This window comes from Lissotriton helveticus, chromosome 12 (assembly GCF_964261635.1).
Source record: "Lissotriton helveticus chromosome 12, aLisHel1.1, whole genome shotgun sequence".
Taxonomy (NCBI): Eukaryota; Metazoa; Chordata; class Amphibia; order Caudata; family Salamandridae; genus Lissotriton; species Lissotriton helveticus.
Genome location: NC_136073.1, coordinates 388,827,916 through 388,845,978, shown reverse-complemented (window position 1 = coordinate 388,845,978; position 18,063 = coordinate 388,827,916). Strand labels below are relative to the sequence as shown.

The 18,063-nt window shown below is 37.6% G+C and overlaps 4 long non-coding RNA genes across 6 annotated transcripts; 2 read left to right on the top strand and 2 right to left on the bottom strand.

The window, feature by feature from the left end:
- Window positions 1-502: 502 nt before the first annotated feature.
- LOC144798491 (uncharacterized) lies at window positions 503-1,801 on the bottom strand. Its single transcript, XR_013603551.1, has 4 exons — window positions 1,708-1,801; window positions 1,530-1,619; window positions 1,301-1,404; window positions 503-615 (listed from the first exon to the last, which is right to left on the bottom strand). It is a non-coding gene; the product is annotated as an uncharacterized LOC144798491 (long non-coding RNA).
- A 4,766-nt stretch (window positions 1,802-6,567) lies between these two features.
- On the bottom strand, window positions 6,568-8,250 carry LOC144798743 (uncharacterized). The gene is made up of 3 exons (XR_013603636.1): window positions 7,973-8,250; window positions 7,334-7,861; window positions 6,568-6,648 (listed from the first exon to the last, which is right to left on the bottom strand). It is a non-coding gene; the product is annotated as an uncharacterized LOC144798743 (long non-coding RNA).
- Window positions 8,251-8,781: 531 nt separating this feature from the next.
- LOC144798534 (uncharacterized) lies at window positions 8,782-10,579 on the top strand. The gene is made up of 3 exons (XR_013603561.1): window positions 8,782-9,027; window positions 9,139-9,666; window positions 10,352-10,579. It is a non-coding gene; the product is annotated as an uncharacterized LOC144798534 (long non-coding RNA).
- A 3,846-nt stretch (window positions 10,580-14,425) lies between these two features.
- Window positions 14,426-16,587, top strand: LOC144798828 (uncharacterized). 3 transcript variants are annotated; one of them, XR_013603669.1, is made up of 3 exons: window positions 14,426-14,814; window positions 14,924-15,698; window positions 16,384-16,587. It is a non-coding gene; the product is annotated as an uncharacterized LOC144798828 (long non-coding RNA). The 3 variants fall into 3 exon arrangements; XR_013603668.1 differs by having other exon boundaries at window positions 14,426-15,059; window positions 15,171-15,698; XR_013603670.1 differs by having other exon boundaries at window positions 14,426-15,470; window positions 15,595-15,698.
- Window positions 16,588-18,063: the final 1,476 nt, after the last annotated feature.

Genomic DNA, 18,063 nt, shown 5'->3' with positions numbered 1-18,063 from the left:
AAACCAAAGGTGGTGATGGACGGAGCGTTGACAATACAAGCACTCACCCCCCGTCAACTGATCTGGGTTTAATCCATCACCGTTCTTTAGCCCACTCTGCCACCCAGCAGAGGGTGTTTTCCCTGTCACCCCAATGAATAAGAGGTGACCAACGATGCTGTGTGGTCCCTCAATTGCAGGGTAGCTTCAAATGGAATTTTGTGAAGTAACAAGGGCCCCCTGGTACGGATAAAAATCCTGGGTCAGGGAAAACATACAATGTGAAGGTAAACACCCAGGCTATCAGTTAAACAAAAACCAGCTATGTATTCGACTGAAGTATTCCCAAAAGTTAGAAACTTAAACCATAACACAAACAAATATAATGATATCAAAAATAGTATTTTTTAATAAAAACAAAGATAAATTTATACAATGTAAACATATACTTATAATAGATTATCGATGCAAAAATGATGAGTTTTCTAATGGAAGAAAACATAAATTTAAAACATATTAAGATAGACACTGATACATATTCTTTCTAAAGTTTTTTGTGGCTGTTGAGTTTGAGTCAACGCGTTTCGACACGTCGTGGTGTCTTCCTCAGGACAGTTATACGTTCAGCCAATATGTCTATAAAGAACAGAGTATTATTAGTTCTTGTATATTTGTTTGAAAATTCAATGTCATGGTTTACAGTTTCATATTAGAACATTGAAATTGATGATCGATGGCAGTGAACCAAAAAGTCATTATCCATTTCATTTTGTGATATCTGGTTCATTTTAGTTCAACATGGGAATATCGATTGTATTCATTGTTTAACTTTGAGTACTTTTTAATACATAGCATAGTACAGTGCACTTGATATAAATTCATACATTAAAGGTAACGTTGGGAGAAGAGGCTTAGACAGTTGCAATTTACATGATATCAATTGTTTTGTCTAATATTTACAATTATTCTGTTGTTAATATTCATTGGAGAGCTGATTCACATTTTGATTTGATGACAGTAATTTTTTAATATTTCACCTTCTATCTCAGGTAGCAAATAGAACCAAGATTAAAGTTTAGGAAAGAAAAGATAAGTAAAGGAAACCAACAGAAAAAGGGTGACAACTAGGATTAATCGTTTATTTCTTGTGAGGGTTTTAGTATTAATTTGAACCATACCTAAAAACTGGTATCCTAGTTTCTATAAGCTCATGCATCTGGTACTGCATACCTATCTACAACAGTATCTCTTTATATCTGAAATACTCAGTAGTGAGTACCTCTTTTCTTTCACTTAGATGATAGGTATCATATAACTTTACCTGACTGCGATCTCTCTTCAAGATTTACCAGCCAAAACCTTCATTAAAAACCAGACTGATTGAGGCACCGTTATTTTCATTTCCTAAGATTCGGCATGTGTAACCTGCAAGAAAGATAATTCCATATTTCTTAAACGCCCTTCCATTTGGTATTTTATGTATAGGGCGTGCTAGAGAGCAACATGTGCTCATCCACATAGTCTTTTTTTTGGGGGGGTATATAGTCTACCTTCATTTTAATGGTACACTGCTCCCATCTCAATCAGGCTGTATTTCTACCACACTGTGGTTGTCTTCATAAAAACGAGTTCCCTCCAAACTATAAATAAAACCAATTGGTCGTCATAATAGGTAATAGAGGTTTTCTAGTGGTGCAAAGCTCAGCTACCAATCGTATCTTTTCTCACCTTATTAGTAAAAAAGAAGCATTGAAAGTGTAATTAAAAATCCCTCTCGCAGTCGCTATGTCATTTACAGCCCAAATCCGTCACGTTTTCAGGGAATTCGAGCTTTCAGCATAGAGCGGTAACTATTTAAAGAGAGTGAGAAACCGCACATGTTTGCATATTAGAACAGCTATTTTTGTGGCCCTCTTTTAACAAAGTCTGCTTAGGTAAGTAAACACGGCCTATCTTCATACCTTAAGAGGCTCTTGTTCCTTACATGCGGACCGTTAGTGGTTCCCGCTGTTAGGGATAGCGCTGCATAGAAGACGGGTTTCCTCGTTCTTTCCCTTCTTTAAACGATTCAAGCTTCCAGCGCGGAGCGGCAATTCTCTAAAAGAGGTGAAGTGCCGCACATATTTAAATGTTTTAGGAAAAGTATTATTGCAACCCGCCTTTAATAAAATCTCCTCGGGTCAGAAAAAATGGCATGTATTTATACCTTAAAGGAATCTTGTTTCCTTTACGCGGGCCGTCAGGGATTCCCGCTGTTGACAATAGTGTTGCATAAAAGGCGGGTTTCCTCGTCCGATACCCTTTCGCTGCGGGGACCAATTAAGTATGATGATGTGCGCTTACTCGTGGACGGACTCTATACTTTAAGCAGAGTACCTAAAACGTTCAAAATTAAACTTATATTAGTTTGTGGGTTTATCTTATTGCTATAGATTAAAGCCATTATGGGCGAGGGGAAACATTTCTTATCTCACTCACCTTACTCGCGCTCTTTCTCCCTATGGGGATGGTCCAATCGGCGGGCGGCTTGTAACGGCAGGAATTCAAAGGATTCACAAGCCGTAGTTTTATTGGTATTTATACTCTAACCTGTTTATCTCATTGAACTAGTGCTCCTCCCATGTTTAAAGCTGTAACTACCGTTTTTTTCTTTGGGACTCATTTCAAACATAGACAAAGGGAAAGCAACCGATTCTTTTCATTCACCGATTTGTTTCCTTTTGCTCTTATGTGTCACTATGTGATTTATTTGTTATAAACTAGGAATCTTTATTTTATCATAGACAGAAGTTTAGATATTTAAAGGTTGCTTAATTAGTAAAAATAGGTGAAAGCGACCTCTACATTGAATTCGAGTTCCCTCTAGTTCAGAGTGAATGGTAACTTTACAATTTATTTGAGATATTGTTCCATATCCCTATGGTCTAGTGATTTCATTATATTATCGCATTTGACCACGGGCATTCCGAATTCAGGCCTTGTTTATATGTGTCAAGAGTAAAGATCCAATAAAGTTCTCGCTTTTTCCTGATTTGTTCCCCTCCTGTGTTATTTGGCAGTTTTATTTTCTCCAGAATGCGCCACTTCATTTCTTCGGAAGAATGTCCGAAGTCCATAAAGTGGCTGACTAAAGGCGCAGACAATTTTTTAGTTTTTATTGCTGACCGATGCTCGGTCAGCCTTGTTTTTATGGCCCTTCCTGTCTCGCCAACGTATCCTAAGTGGCATGGACATGTGATGAGATACACCACATTCTGTGTGTTGCATGTCCATAAATCTTTTGCTTTTATTTCTACATTATTTAGGGTCATTGTTTCACCGAGAAGAATGTTATTGCAGGATTTACAAGAGCCACAACTCGATGTTCTTTTTACTGGGTTGTTATTCTGGAAAGACCTTTGTACAAATGGTGGATTTTCCGCAGTTTTGCTAAATCTGGATCGAACAATTTGGTCTTTTAAATTCTTGTTGCGCCTATGCGCATACATGGGTTTGGGTATTTTTTGTTGGGTGTTATTCAAGTTCAATAAATGCCAATTGGAATTTATAATCTGCCTAATGCTTCCATCTATGGTTGAGTGTTTCGTTATACAAACCAAGGACGGGGCATTTTTAGTTCGATTTGAGTTTAGGAGTGCATCCCTGTCGTAGAATCTAGCTCTTTTGTAGGCCTCTCGTATTAGGCGGCGTGGGTAGCCTCTTTGTAAGAATTTGATTTTCATGTTCTCAGATTGTAAATCATAGTCTCTTAATTCTGTACAATTACGTCGTACTCTCAGAAATTGGGAAAACGGAATACTATCCTTTTGGCACTTCGGGTGGAAACTTTTGAAGTGCAGCATTGTATTCCTGGCAGTGGGTTTGGTAAATAAATCAACCTGCAATCTGCCATCACCATTTTTGATAAAAATGTCCAGGAACTCTACCCTGTCTTTGTTAGTATGTGCACTGAATTTTAAGTTTACATCTGCCTCGTTCAGCCAAACGAGGAATTCCCTCAGAGTCTGTTCCCCATTGGTCCACACAAAGAAAATGTCATCTATGTAGCGGTACCAATGGGAAACAGACTCAAAGAAAGGGGCCATTTCATTAAAAATATTTTTTGTTTCGAAGGCGATCATGTAGATGTTAGCTATGGATGGAGCCATCGAGGCTCCCATGCTGACTCCCTTCGTTTGTAGGAACAATTGTTCACCAAATTCAAAACAGTTTTCTGTAAGTACAAGAGTAAGGCATTCCCTAATAAAATTGCTACAACAAGGAATTTGATATTCCTCAATGAACCATAGCGTTGTCTCTATTGCTCCAATCTGTGGTATATTACTATATAGTGACTCGATGTCAAGAGTCACTAAAATATCTTTCTGAGGATTAAATTGGAGATTCTCCACTTTTTTTATAATGTCACCTGTATCCTTAATGTAGGAGGGCGATAGCGGGATATATGGACGCAAAATGTTGTCTAGATATTTCGAGACGGCCTCCAAAGGCGTTCCTATTGTTGATACTATTGGACGATATGGAGGATCTTCTTGGTTCTTGTGGACCTTAGGTAGTCCATAAATGCACGACATTTTTCCTTCAGATTTATTTAGATATTCAAATTCCTTTTTATTTATAATTCCCGTTCCTAAGGCTTTAGTTGTTATCTTGTTAATAGATTTCACTATCTTATTTATGGGGTTCAGCTTAATTTTCTTATAAAATGTCGGGTCATTAAGCATCTCCAACATTTTGCTTTCATATTTTAAGGTGTCTATTAAAACTATTCCTCCACCTTTGTCGCTACTCTTCACAGTGACTGTTTTGTTTGTTTTAAATTTTTCTATTGAGTCATGTTCGTCTTTTGAGATGTTATAAATTGGTTTAGGGATAAACTTTAAAGTTTGATCTAATTTACTTAAAACTGCTTTCTCAAAGATAGCAATCTCTGGGCCTACCTGGTCTAAGGTTGGTGTGAAGGTGGATGGTAGGGCAACTATATTAGGGGATATATTATCCAATGTTAAAGGGTCATTCTCTGCAAAGTATCTTTTTAACCTAATTTTTCTGAAAAATGCATGAATATCCCTATACAACTCAAAGATATTCACCTGAGTGTGGGGGACAAAGGATAATCCTTTTGATAGAAGAGAGAGGTCGGAGGGTGCTAGATTATGAGAAGAGAGGTTAAATATCGGGATTACATCCCGTTCCTCCAGTATTGCTTGCTTCTGGTTTCCAGGTACTGTTGAGGTTCCTGGGCATACTGGTGATTCTGATAGTTCCCTCTCTGTGGATTTTGGAATCTCACTCTTCTCCGTCCCCCTCTCCCCCCTCTGTTCCCTAAAAAAGATCGACGGTTGCCTCTGTGGTTATTTCTTGGGTCAAAAGGCATATCATTGTGGAATCCCATCCCCCCTTCTTCTTCCGACTTAGGGTCTGAAGAATCGGAGAAGGTGTTGATTCTTTGCTGGGTTTCGTATCTTGGTGCCCCATGTTGATAATCTGACTTAAAATAATTTTCCACAAGATATGGATAGGTCCGTTCTATGGTGTAGAACCTTTTATCCTTAGCAAATTTTTCCTCTTTTCTTTTTCTTAGATAGTCAGAAAAAGAAGCAATATCCTGCTTTACGATGTCAAATTGTTTATTGGCATCTTCAACCGTTGTTGATTTTTTGAGTTTGTCTTCAAGTTCCTCTATTTCTTTTCGTATATCTGCAGCAAGATCTTTTGCTGTAGATATTATCAGGATCATTAAATCTCTGGAGCAGCGAGTAGCAATCATGCTCCATTTGTTGAGAAAGGTCTTAATATCAACAAAGAGTCCAGGGATGTTCCTGACCCTCAGTCCCAGGGGGATAATACCATGCTTGAGATAGTTCAGCATGAATTCCCCATGGGCTTCGATCCTTATAAGTTTTTTTTGAAGATCTAACAGTTTGTTCGTGTCACTATTATTAAGGGAATTACTTGAAGAGCTGTTTCCAAATGAGGCACTAGTGCCTACAAGAGTGGCAAAGTCCTCATCCGAAAACCCAAAGGTTTGAAAATGGGCCATTGGTTATTGGAGGTGCTAGATCGTAAAGCTACAATTAATAGATGGCAGGATGTAGAAGAATGAGAAAAATAGGAGAAGAATAGACGACAGTCGAGGATTCCACAAAGATGTATTCACTGAGATAGAAGGAATGAACCCCACGTTTCCTCTAGACTAGTACGACTCAAAAAACGAAAAGCCCCACACGGATGAACCGTGGGTATAATATTTTGTGAAGTAACAAGGGCCCCCTGGTACGGATAAAAATCCTGGGTCAGGGAAAACATACAATGTGAAGGTAAACACCCAGGCTATCAGTTAAACAAAAACCAGCTATGTATTCGACTGAAGTATTCCCAAAAGTTAGAAACTTAAACCATAACACAAACAAATATAATGATATCAAAAATAGTATTTTTTAATAAAAACAAAGATAAATTTATACAATGTAAACATATACTTATAATAGATTATCGATGCAAAAATGATGAGTTTTCTAATGGAAGAAAACATAAATTTAAAACATATTAAGATAGACACTGATACATGTTCTTTCTAAAGTTTTTTGTGGCTGTTGAGTTTGAGTCAACGCGTTTCGACACGTCGTGGTGTCTTCCTCAGGACAGTTATACGTTCAGCCAATATGTCTATAAAGAACAGAGTATTATTAGTTCTTGTATATTTGTTTGAAAATTCAATGTCATGGTTTACAGTTTCATATTAGAACATTGAAATTGATGATCGATGGCAGTGAACCAAAAAGTCATTATCCATTTCATTTTGTGATATCTGGTTCATTTTAGTTCAACATGGGAATATCGATTGTATTCATTGTTTAACTTTGAGTACTTTTTAATACATAGCATAGTACAGTGCACTTGATATAAATTCATACATTAAAGGTAACGTTGGGAGAAGAGGCTTAGAAAGTTGCAATTTACATGATATCAATTGTTTTGTCTAATATTTACAATTATTCTGTTGTTAATATTCATTGGAGAGCTGATTCGCATTTTGATTTGATGACAGTAATTTTTTAATATTTCACCTTCTATCTCAGGTAGCAAATAGAACCAAGATTAAAGTTTAGGAAAGAAAAGATAAGTAAAGGAAACCAACAGAAAAAGGGTGACAACTAGGATTAATCGTTTATTTCTTGTGAGGGTTTTAGTATTAATTTGAACCATACCTAAAAACTGGTATCCTAGTTTCTATAAGCTCATGCATCTGGTACTGCATACCTATCTACAACAGTATCTCTTTATATCTGAAATACTCAGTAGTGAGTACCTCTTTTCTTTCACTTAGATGATAGGTATCATATAACTTTACCTGACTGCGATCTCTCTTCAAGATTTACCAGCCAAAACCTTCATTAAAAACCAGACTGATTGAGGCACCGTTATTTTCATTTCCTAAGATTCGGCATGTGTAACCTGCAAGAAAGATAATTCCATATTTCTTAAACGCCCTTCCATTTGGTATTTTATGTATAGGGCGTGCTAGAGAGCAACATGTGCTCATCCACATAGTCTTTTTTTTGGGGGGTATATAGTCTACCTTCATTTTAATGGTACACTGCTCCCATCTCAATCAGGCTGTATTTCTACCACACTGTGGTTGTCTTCATAAAAACGAGTTCCCTCCAAACTATAAATAAAACCAATTGGTCGTCATAATAGGTAATAGAGGTTTTCTAGTGGTGCAAAGCTCAGCTAACAATCGTATCTTTTCTCACCTTATTAGTAAAAAAGAAGCATTGAAAGTGTAATTAAAAATCCCTCTCGCAGTCGCTATGTCATTTACAGCCCAAATCCGTCACGTTTTCAGGGAATTCGAGCTTTCAGCGTAGAGCGGTAACTATTTAAAGAGAGTGAGAAACCGCACATGTTTGCATATTAGAACAGCTATTTTTGTGGCCCTCTTTTAACAAAGTCTGCTTAGGTAAGTAAACACGGCCTATCTTCATACCTTAAGAGGCTCTTGTTCCTTACATGCGGACCGTTAGTGGTTCCCGCTGTTAGGGATAGCGCTGCATAGAAGACGGGTTTCCTCGTTCTTTCCCTTCTTTAAACGATTCAAGCTTCCAGCGCGGAGCGGCAATTCTCTAAAAGAGGTGAAGTGCCGCACATATTTAAATGTTTTAGGAAAAGTATTATTGCAACCCGCCTTTAATAAAATCTCCTCGGGTCAGAAAAAATGGCATGTATTTATACCTTAAAGGAATCTTGTTTCCTTTACGCGGGCCGTCAGGGATTCCCGCTGTTGACAATAGCGTTGCATAAAAGGCGGGTTTCCTCGTCCGATACCCTTTCGCTGCGGGGACCAATTAAGTATGATGATGTGCGCTTACTCGTGGACGGACTCTATACTTTAAGTAGTTCAATGAGATAAACAGGTTAGAGTATAAATACCAATAAAACTACGGCTTGTGAATCCTTTGAATTCCTGCCGTTACAAGCCGCCCGCCGATTGGACCATCCCCATAGGGAGAAAGAGCGCGAGTAAGGTGAGTGAGATAAGAAATGTTTCCCCTCGCCCATAATGGCTTTAATCTATAGCAATAAGATAAACCCACAAACTAATATAAGTTTAATTTTGAACGTTTTAGGTACTCTGCTTAAAGTATAGAGTCCGTCCACGAGTAAGCGCACATCATCATACTTAATTGGTCCCCGCAGCGAAAGGGTATCGGACGAGGAAACCCGCCTTTTATGCAACGCTATTGTCAACAGCGGGAATCCCTGATGGCCCGCGTAAAGGAAACAAGATTCCTTTAAGGTATAAATACATGCCATTTTTTCTGACCCGAGGAGATTTTATTAAAGGCGGGTTGCAATAATACTTTTCCTAAAACATTTAAATATGTGCGGCACTTCACCTCTTTTAGAGAATTGCCGCTCCGCGCTGGAAGCTTGAATCGTTTAAAGAAGGGAAAGAACGAGGAAACCCGTCTTCTATGCAGCGCTATCCCTAACAGCGGGAACCACTAACGGTCCGCATGTAAGGAACAAGAGCCTCTTAAGGTATGAAGATAGGCCGTGTTTACTTACCTAAGCAGACTTTGTTAAAAGAGGGCCACAAAAATAGCTGTTCTAATATGCAAACATGTGCGGTTTCTCACTCTCTTTAAATAGTTACCGCTCTACGCTGAAAGCTCGAATTCCCTGAAAACGTGACGGATTTGGGCTGTAAATGACATAGCGACTGCGAGAGGGATTTTTAATTACACTTTCAATGCTTCTTTTTTACTAATAAGGTGAGAAAAGATACGATTGTTAGCTGAGCTTTGCACCACTAGAAAACCTCTATTACCTATTATGACGACCAATTGGTTTTATTTATAGTTTGGAGGGAACTCGTTTTTATGAAGACAACCACAGTGTGGTAGAAATACAGCCTGATTGAGATGGGAGCAGTGTACCATTAAAATGAAGGTAGACTATATACCCCCCAAAAAAAAGACTATGTGGATGAGCACATGTTGCTCTCTAGCACGCCCTATACATAAAATACCAAATGGAAGGGCGTTTAAGAAATATGGAATTATCTTTCTTGCAGGTTACACATGCCGAATCTTAGGAAATGAAAATAACGGTGCCTCAATCAGTCTGGTTTTTAATGAAGGTTTTGGCTGGTAAATCTTGAAGAGAGATCGCAGTCAGGTAAAGTTATATGATACCTATCATCTAAGTGAAAGAAAAGAGGTACTCACTACTGAGTATTTCAGATATAAAGAGATACTGTTGTAGATAGGTATGCAGTACTAGATGCATGAGCTTATAGAAACTAGGATACCAGTTTTTAGGTATGGTTCAAATTAATACTAAAACCCTCACAAGAAATAAACGATTAATCCTAGTTGTCACCCTTTTTCTGTTGGTTTCCTTTACTTATCTTTTCTTTCCTAAACTTTAATCTTGGTTCTATTTGCTACCTGAGATAGAAGGTGAAATATTAAAAAATTACTGTCATCAAATCAAAATGTGAATCAGCTCTCCAATGAATATTAACAACAGAATAATTGTAAATATTAGACAAAACAATTGATATCATGTAAATTGCAACTGTCTAAGCCTCTTCTCCCAACGTTACCTTTAATGTATGAATTTATATCAAGTGCACTGTACTATGCTATGTATTAAAAAGTACTCAAAGTTAAACAATGAATACAATCGATATTCCCATGTTGAACTAAAATGAACCAGATATCACAAAATGAAATGGATAATGACTTTTTGGTTCACTGCCATCGATCATCAATTTCAATGTTCTAATATGAAACTGTAAACCATGACATTGAATTTTCAAACAAATATACAAGAACTAATAATACTCTGTTCTTTATAGACATATTGGCTGAACGTATAACTGTCCTGAGGAAGACACCACGACGTGTCGAAACGCGTTGACTCAAACTCAACAGCCACAAAAAACTTTAGAAAGAATATGTATCAGTGTCTATCTTAATATGTTTTAAATTTATGTTTTCTTCCATTAGAAAACTCATCATTTTTGCATCGATAATCTATTATAAGTATATGTTTACATTGTATAAATTTATCTTTGTTTTTATTAAAAAATACTATTTTTGTTATCATTATATTTGTTTGTGTTATGGTTTAAGTTTCTAACTTTTGGGAATACTTCAGTCGAATACATAGCTGGTTTTTGTTTAACTGATAGCCTGGGTGTTTACCTTCACATTGTATGTTTTCCCTGACCCAGGATTTTTATCCGTACCAGGGGGCCCTTGTTACTTCACAAAATATTATACCCACGGTTCATCCGTGTGGGGCTTTTCATTTTTTGAGTCGTACTAGTCTAGAGGAAATGTGGGGTTCATTCCTTCTATCTCAGTGAATACATCTTTGTGGAATCCTCGACTGTCGTCTATTCTTCTCCTATTTTTCTCATTCTTCTACATCCTGCCATCTATTAATTGTAGCTTTACGATCTAGCACCTCCAATAACCAATGGCCCATTTTCAAACCTTTGGGTTTTCGGATGAGGACTTTGCCACTCTTGTAGGCACTAGTGCCTCATTTGGAAACAGCTCTTCAAGTAATTCCCTTAATAATAGTGACACGAACAAACTGTTAGATCTTCAAAAAAAACTTATAAGGATCGAAGCCCATGGGGAATTCATGCTGAACTATCTCAAGCATGGTATTATCCCCCTGGGACTGAGGGTCAGGAACATCCCTGGACTCTTTGTTGATATTAAGACCTTTCTCAACAAATGGAGCATGATTGCTACTCGCTGCTCCAGAGATTTAATGATCCTGATAATATCTACAGCAAAAGATCTTGCTGCAGATATACGAAAAGAAATAGAGGAACTTGAAGACAAACTCAAAAAATCAACAACGGTTGAAGATGCCAATAAACAATTTGACATCGTAAAGCAGGATATTGCTTCTTTTTCTGACTATCTAAGAAAAAGAAAAGAGGAAAAATTTGCTAAGGATAAAAGGTTCTACACCATAGAACGGACCTATCCATATCTTGTGGAAAATTATTTTAAGTCAGATTATCAACATGGGGCACCAAGATACGAAACCCAGCAAAGAATCAACACCTTCTCCGATTCTTCAGACCCTGAGTCGGAAGAAGAAGGGGGGATGGGATTCCACAATGATATGCCTTTTGACCCAAGAAATAACCACAGAGGCAACCGTCGATCTTTTTTAGGGAACAGAGGGGGGAGAGGGGGACGGAGAAGAGTGAGATTCCAAAATCCACAGAGAGGGAACTATCAGAATCACCAGTATGCCCAGGAACCTCAACAGTACCTGGAAACCAGAAGCAAGCAATACTGGAGGAACGGGATGTAATCCCGATATTTAACCTCTCTTCTCATAATCTAGCACCCTCCGACCTCTCTCTTCTATCAAAAGGATTATCCTTTGTCCCCCACACTCAGGTGAATATCTTTGAGTTGTATAGGGATATTCATGCATTTTTCAGAAAAATTAGGTTAAAAAGATACTTTGCAGAGAATGACCCTTTAACATTGGATAATATATCCCCTAATATAGTTGCCCTACCATCCACCTTCACACCAACCTTAGACCAGGTAGGCCCAGAGATCGCTATCTTTGAGAAAGCAGTTTTAAGTAAATTAGATCAAACTTTAAAGTTTATCCCTAAACCAATTTATAACATCTCAAAAGACGAACATGACTCAATAGAAAAATTTAAAACAAACAAAACAGTCACTGTGAAGAGTAGCGACAAAGGTGGAGGAATAGTTTTAATAGACACCTTAAAATATGAAAGCAAAATGTTGGAGATGCTTAATGACCCGACATTTTATAAGAAAATTAAGCTGAACCCCATAAATAAGATAGTGAAATCTATTAACAAGATAACAACTAAAGCCTTAGGAACGGGAATTATAAATAAAAAGGAATTTGAATATCTAAATAAATCTGAAGGAAAAATGTCGTGCATTTATGGACTACCTAAGGTCCACAAGAACCAAGAAGATCCTCCATATCGTCCAATAGTATCAACAATAGGAACGCCTTTGGAGGCCGTCTCGAAATATCTAGACAACATTTTGCGTCCATATATCCCGCTATCGCCCTCCTACATTAAGGATACAGGTGACATTATAAAAAAAGTGGAGAATCTCCAATTTAATCCTCAGAAAGATATTTTAGTGACTCTTGACATCGAGTCACTATATAGTAATATACCACAGATTGGAGCAATAGAGACAACGCTATGGTTCATTGAGGAATATCAAATTCCTTGTTGTAGCAATTTTATTAGGGAATGCCTTACTCTTGTACTTACAGAAAACTGTTTTGAATTTGGTGAACAATTGTTCCTACAAACGAAGGGAGTCAGCATGGGAGCCTCGATGGCTCCATCCATAGCTAACATCTACATGATCGCCTTCGAAACAAAAAATATTTTTCATGAAATGGCCCCTTTCTTTGAGTCTGTTTCCCATTGGTACCGCTACATAGATGACATTTTCTTTGTGTGGACCAATGGGGAACAGACTCTGAGGGAATTCCTCCTTTGGCTGAACGAGGCAGATGTAAACTTAAAATTCAGTGCACATACTAACAAAGACAGGGTAGAGTTCCTGGACATTTTTATCAAAAATGGTGATGGCAGATTGCAGGTTGATTTATTTACCAAACCCACTGCCAGGAATACAATGCTGCACTTCAAACGTTTCCACCCGAAGTGCCAAAAGGATAGTATTCCGTTTTCCCAATTTCTGAGAGTACGACGTAATTGTACAGAATTAAGAGACTATGATTTACAATCTGAGAACATGAAAATCAAATTCTTACAAAGAGGCTACCCACGCCGCCTAATACGAGAGGCCTACAAAAGAGCTAGATTCTACGACAGGGATGCACTCCTAAACTCAAATCGAACTAAAAATGCCCCGTCCTTGGTTTGTATAACGAAACACTCAACCATAGATGGAAGCATTAGGCAGATTATAAATTCCAATTGGCATTTATTGAACTTGAATAACACCCAACAAAAAATACCCAAACCCATGTATGCGCATAGGCGCAACAAGAATTTAAAAGACCAAATTGTTCGATCCAGATTTAGCAAAACTGCGGAAAATCCACCATTTGTACAAAGGTCTTTCCAGAATAACAACCCAGTAAAAGGCACATCGAGTTGTGGCTCTTGTAAATCCTGCAATAACATTCTTCTCGGTGAAACAATGACCCTAAATAATGTAGAAATAAAAGCAAAAGATTTATGGACATGCAACACACAGAATGTGGTGTATCTCATCACATGTCCATGCCACTTAGGATACGTTGGCGAGACAGGAAGGGCCATAAAAACAAGGCTGACCGAGCATCGGTCAGCAATAAAAACTAAAAAATTGTCTGCGCCTTTAGTCAGCCACTTTATGGACTTCGGACATTCTTCCGAAGAAATGAAGTGGCGCATTCTGGAGAAAATAAAACTGCCAAATAACACAGGAGGGGAACAAATCAGGAAAAAGCGAGAACTTTATTGGATCTTTACTCTTGACACATATAAACAAGGCCTGAATTCGGAATGCCCGTGGTCAAATGCGATAATATAATGAAATCACTAGACCATAGGGATATGGAACAATATCTCAAATAAATTGTAAAGTTACCATTCACTCTGAACTAGAGGGAACTCGAATTCAATGTAGAGGTCGCTTTCACCTATTTTTACTAATTAAGCAACCTTTAAATATCTAAACTTCTGTCTATGATAAAATAAAGATTCCTAGTTTATAACAAATAAATCACATAGTGACACATAAGAGCAAAAGGAAACAAATCGGTGAATGAAAAGAATCGGTTGCTTTCCCTTTGTCTATGTTTGAAATGAGTCCCAAAGAAAAAAACGGTAGTTACAGCTTTAAACATGGGAGGAGCACTAGTTCAATGAGATAAACAGGTTAGAGTATAAATACCAATAAAACTACGGCTTGTGAATCCTTTGAATTCCTGCCGTTACAAGCCGCCCGCCGATTGGACCATCCCCATAGGGAGAAAGAGCGCGAGTAAGGTGAGTGAGATAAGAAATGTTTCCCCTCGCCCATAATGGCTTTAATCTATAGCAATAAGATAAACCCACAAACTAATATAAGTTTAATTTTGAACGTTTTAGGTACTCTGCTTAAAGTATAGAGTCCGTCCACGAGTAAGCGCACATCATCATACTTAATTGGTCCCCGCAGCGAAAGGGTATCGGACGAGGAAACCCGCCTTTTATGCAACGCTATTGTCAACAGCGGGAATCCCTGACGGCCCGCGTAAAGGAAACAAGATTCCTTTAAGGTATAAATACATGCCATTTTTTCTGACCCGAGGAGATTTTATTAAAGGCGGGTTGCAATAATACTTTTCCTAAAACATTTAAATATGTGCGGCACTTCACCTCTTTTAGAGAATTGCCGCTCCGCGCTGGAAGCTTGAATCGTTTAAAGAAGGGAAAGAACGAGGAAACCCGTCTTCTATGCAGCGCTATCCCTAACAGCGGGAACCACTAACGGTCCGCATGTAAGGAACAAGAGCCTCTTAAGGTATGAAGATAGGCCGTGTTTACTTACCTAAGCAGACTTTGTTAAAAGAGGGCCACAAAAATAGCTGTTCTAATATGCAAACATGTGCGGTTTCTCACTCTCTTTAAATAGTTACCGCTCTACGCTGAAAGCTCGAATTCCCTGAAAACGTGACGGATTTGGGCTGTAAATGACATAGCGACTGCGAGAGGGATTTTTAATTACACTTTCAATGCTTCTTTTTTACTAATAAGGTGAGAAAAGATACGATTGTTAGCTGAGCTTTGCACCACTAGAAAACCTCTATTACCTATTATGACGACCAATTGGTTTTATTTATAGTTTGGAGGGAACTCGTTTTTATGAAGACAACCACAGTGTGGTAGAAATACAGCCTGATTGAGATGGGAGCAGTGTACCATTAAAATGAAGGTAGACTATATACCCCCCAAAAAAAAGACTATGTGGATGAGCACATGTTGCTCTCTAGCACGCCCTATACATAAAATACCAAATGGAAGGGCGTTTAAGAAATATGGAATTATCTTTCTTGCAGGTTACACATGCCGAATCTTAGGAAATGAAAATAACGGTGCCTCAATCAGTCTGGTTTTTAATGAAGGTTTTGGCTGGTAAATCTTGAAGAGAGATCGCAGTCAGGTAAAGTTATATGATACCTATCATCTAAGTGAAAGAAAAGAGGTACTCACTACTGAGTATTTCAGATATAAAGAGATACTGTTGTAGATAGGTATGCAGTACCAGATGCATGAGCTTATAGAAACTAGGATACCAGTTTTTAGGTATGGTTCAAATTAATACTAAAACCCTCACAAGAAATAAACGATTAATCCTAGTTGTCACCCTTTTTCTGTTGGTTTCCTTTACTTATCTTTTCTTTCCTAAACTTTAATCTTGGTTCTATTTGCTACCTGAGATAGAAGGTGAAATATTAAAAAATTACTGTCATCAAATCAAAATGTGAATCAGCTCTCCAATGAATATTAACAACAGAATAATTGTAAATATTAGACAAAACAATTGATATCATGTAAATTGCAACTGTCTAAGCCTCTTCTCCCAACGTTACCTTTAATGTATGAATTTATATCAAGTGCACTGTACTATGCTATGTATTAAAAAGTACTCAAAGTTAAACAATGAATACAATCGATATTCCCATGTTGAACTAAAATGAACCAGATATCACAAAATGAAATGGATAATGACTTTTTGGTTCACTGCCATCGATCATCAATTTCAATGTTCTAATATGAAACTGTAAACCATGACATTGAATTTTCAAACAAATATACAAGAAATAATAATACTCTGTTCTTTATAGACATATTGGCTGAACGTATAACTGTCCTGAGGAAGACACCACGACGTGTCGAAACGCGTTGACTCAAACTCAACAGCCACAAAAAACTTTAGAAAGAATATGTATCAGTGTCTATCTTAATATGTTTTAAATTTATGTTTTCTTCCATTAGAAAACTCATCATTTTTGCATCAATAATCTATTATAAGTATATGTTTACATTGTATAAATTTATCTTTGTTTTTATTAAAAAATACTATTTTTGATATCATTATATTTGTTTGTGTTATGGTTTAAGTTTCTAACTTTTGGGAATACTTCAGTCGAATACATAGCTGGTTTTTGTTTAACTGATAGCCTGGGTGTTTACCTTCATATTGTAGCTTCAAATGGAATACATATATACTCTTTCATCCATCTTTCACCGAGCTATGCAGATTCCTATCATCTTCATCATCCACCTATATGCATCCTTTCATCCACGCAGCCGTACACTCATATATTACATACATTCAACCCATCCTTTCTCCTTCTATTCTGTTCTGCCTTTCTCATCAAACTACCATTCTCAAAGTTCTTTTTTTGAACCTTAGTCTGCTGAGTTGCAGATAGGAGAGGACATAACTACACAACTCCCACTGTATCTGCTGAATTGGGATGTTCACAAGTCTGTCAACACCCTTGCAGTGAGTATATTACCATTTGTCAATAAATAAACAATGTGAGTTAACTGTGCCTGCCCCTGCTGCAGCTGGGACTTCCCCCTCGGCTGGCGCCGGCACTGGTGGTCTGCGCCGCTAGAAAAAACATTAGACATTTATAATTCTGGATGCCAGACAGACCTCCCCATACAACCACAAAACAAAACATCACTACAGTTCGGTTACAGAATCTTATTCTTCTATCAAAAATCAAAAACAACATGTTCTGCATTTTATTGGTTGTCAATCTTTAAAAATCCAGGTAGTCAAGCCAAACAAAAAATGTTGTAATGAAGGGGCACAGCTATATTGAGTCTGAGTTATTGAAGAGCAATGAAGTAGTGCAATAATTGTTCAATGAAGGACATAAGGTCTTAGTTGGCAAATGCAATGTGGCTGTCCTCCTCATACTTCCAGCCATACTGCACAGTCATTAACTGCTGGTATACTATGATAATAATACATACACATCACTGGGGTTCCACCATGACCATGGCCACTCTCTCGTTTTACTGTTAGAGCATGAGCAAGAAAAAGAAAGCCTTCTCAATAAACATGCGTAGAATACCTTAATTTGGTATGCAATCTTCACAATAGAGTACCTTACCCAAAGTGGGTTATCTGAGTCTTACTGTACCAGCAGTCTATAAGGGGAGAGGGAAAGATTACTGACACAGAAGAATAATAATAAAGCTACAGACAGGTACAGATAGTTTGAAATCAAGTACAGAAACTTTAAATATAGTAAAGGAGTAATACATAGGATAATGCAGTGATAAGAATAATTTAGGCAAAAAGATGAAAAAAATTAGGAGACAGGCAGAGTAAAAAGGAAAAAAAAGAATTTTAAATGTGGAGTGATAAAAAAATTAATATATGGAAATAATACCAATATTAACAGTAGGACTTACTGGGCCCAGCAGAGCCATCAGCACTAGTGGAGCCACCTTCATCTCCCTCACCTGCTGGCGCCTCGGGGGTGGTATCATCCCTCTTGTCC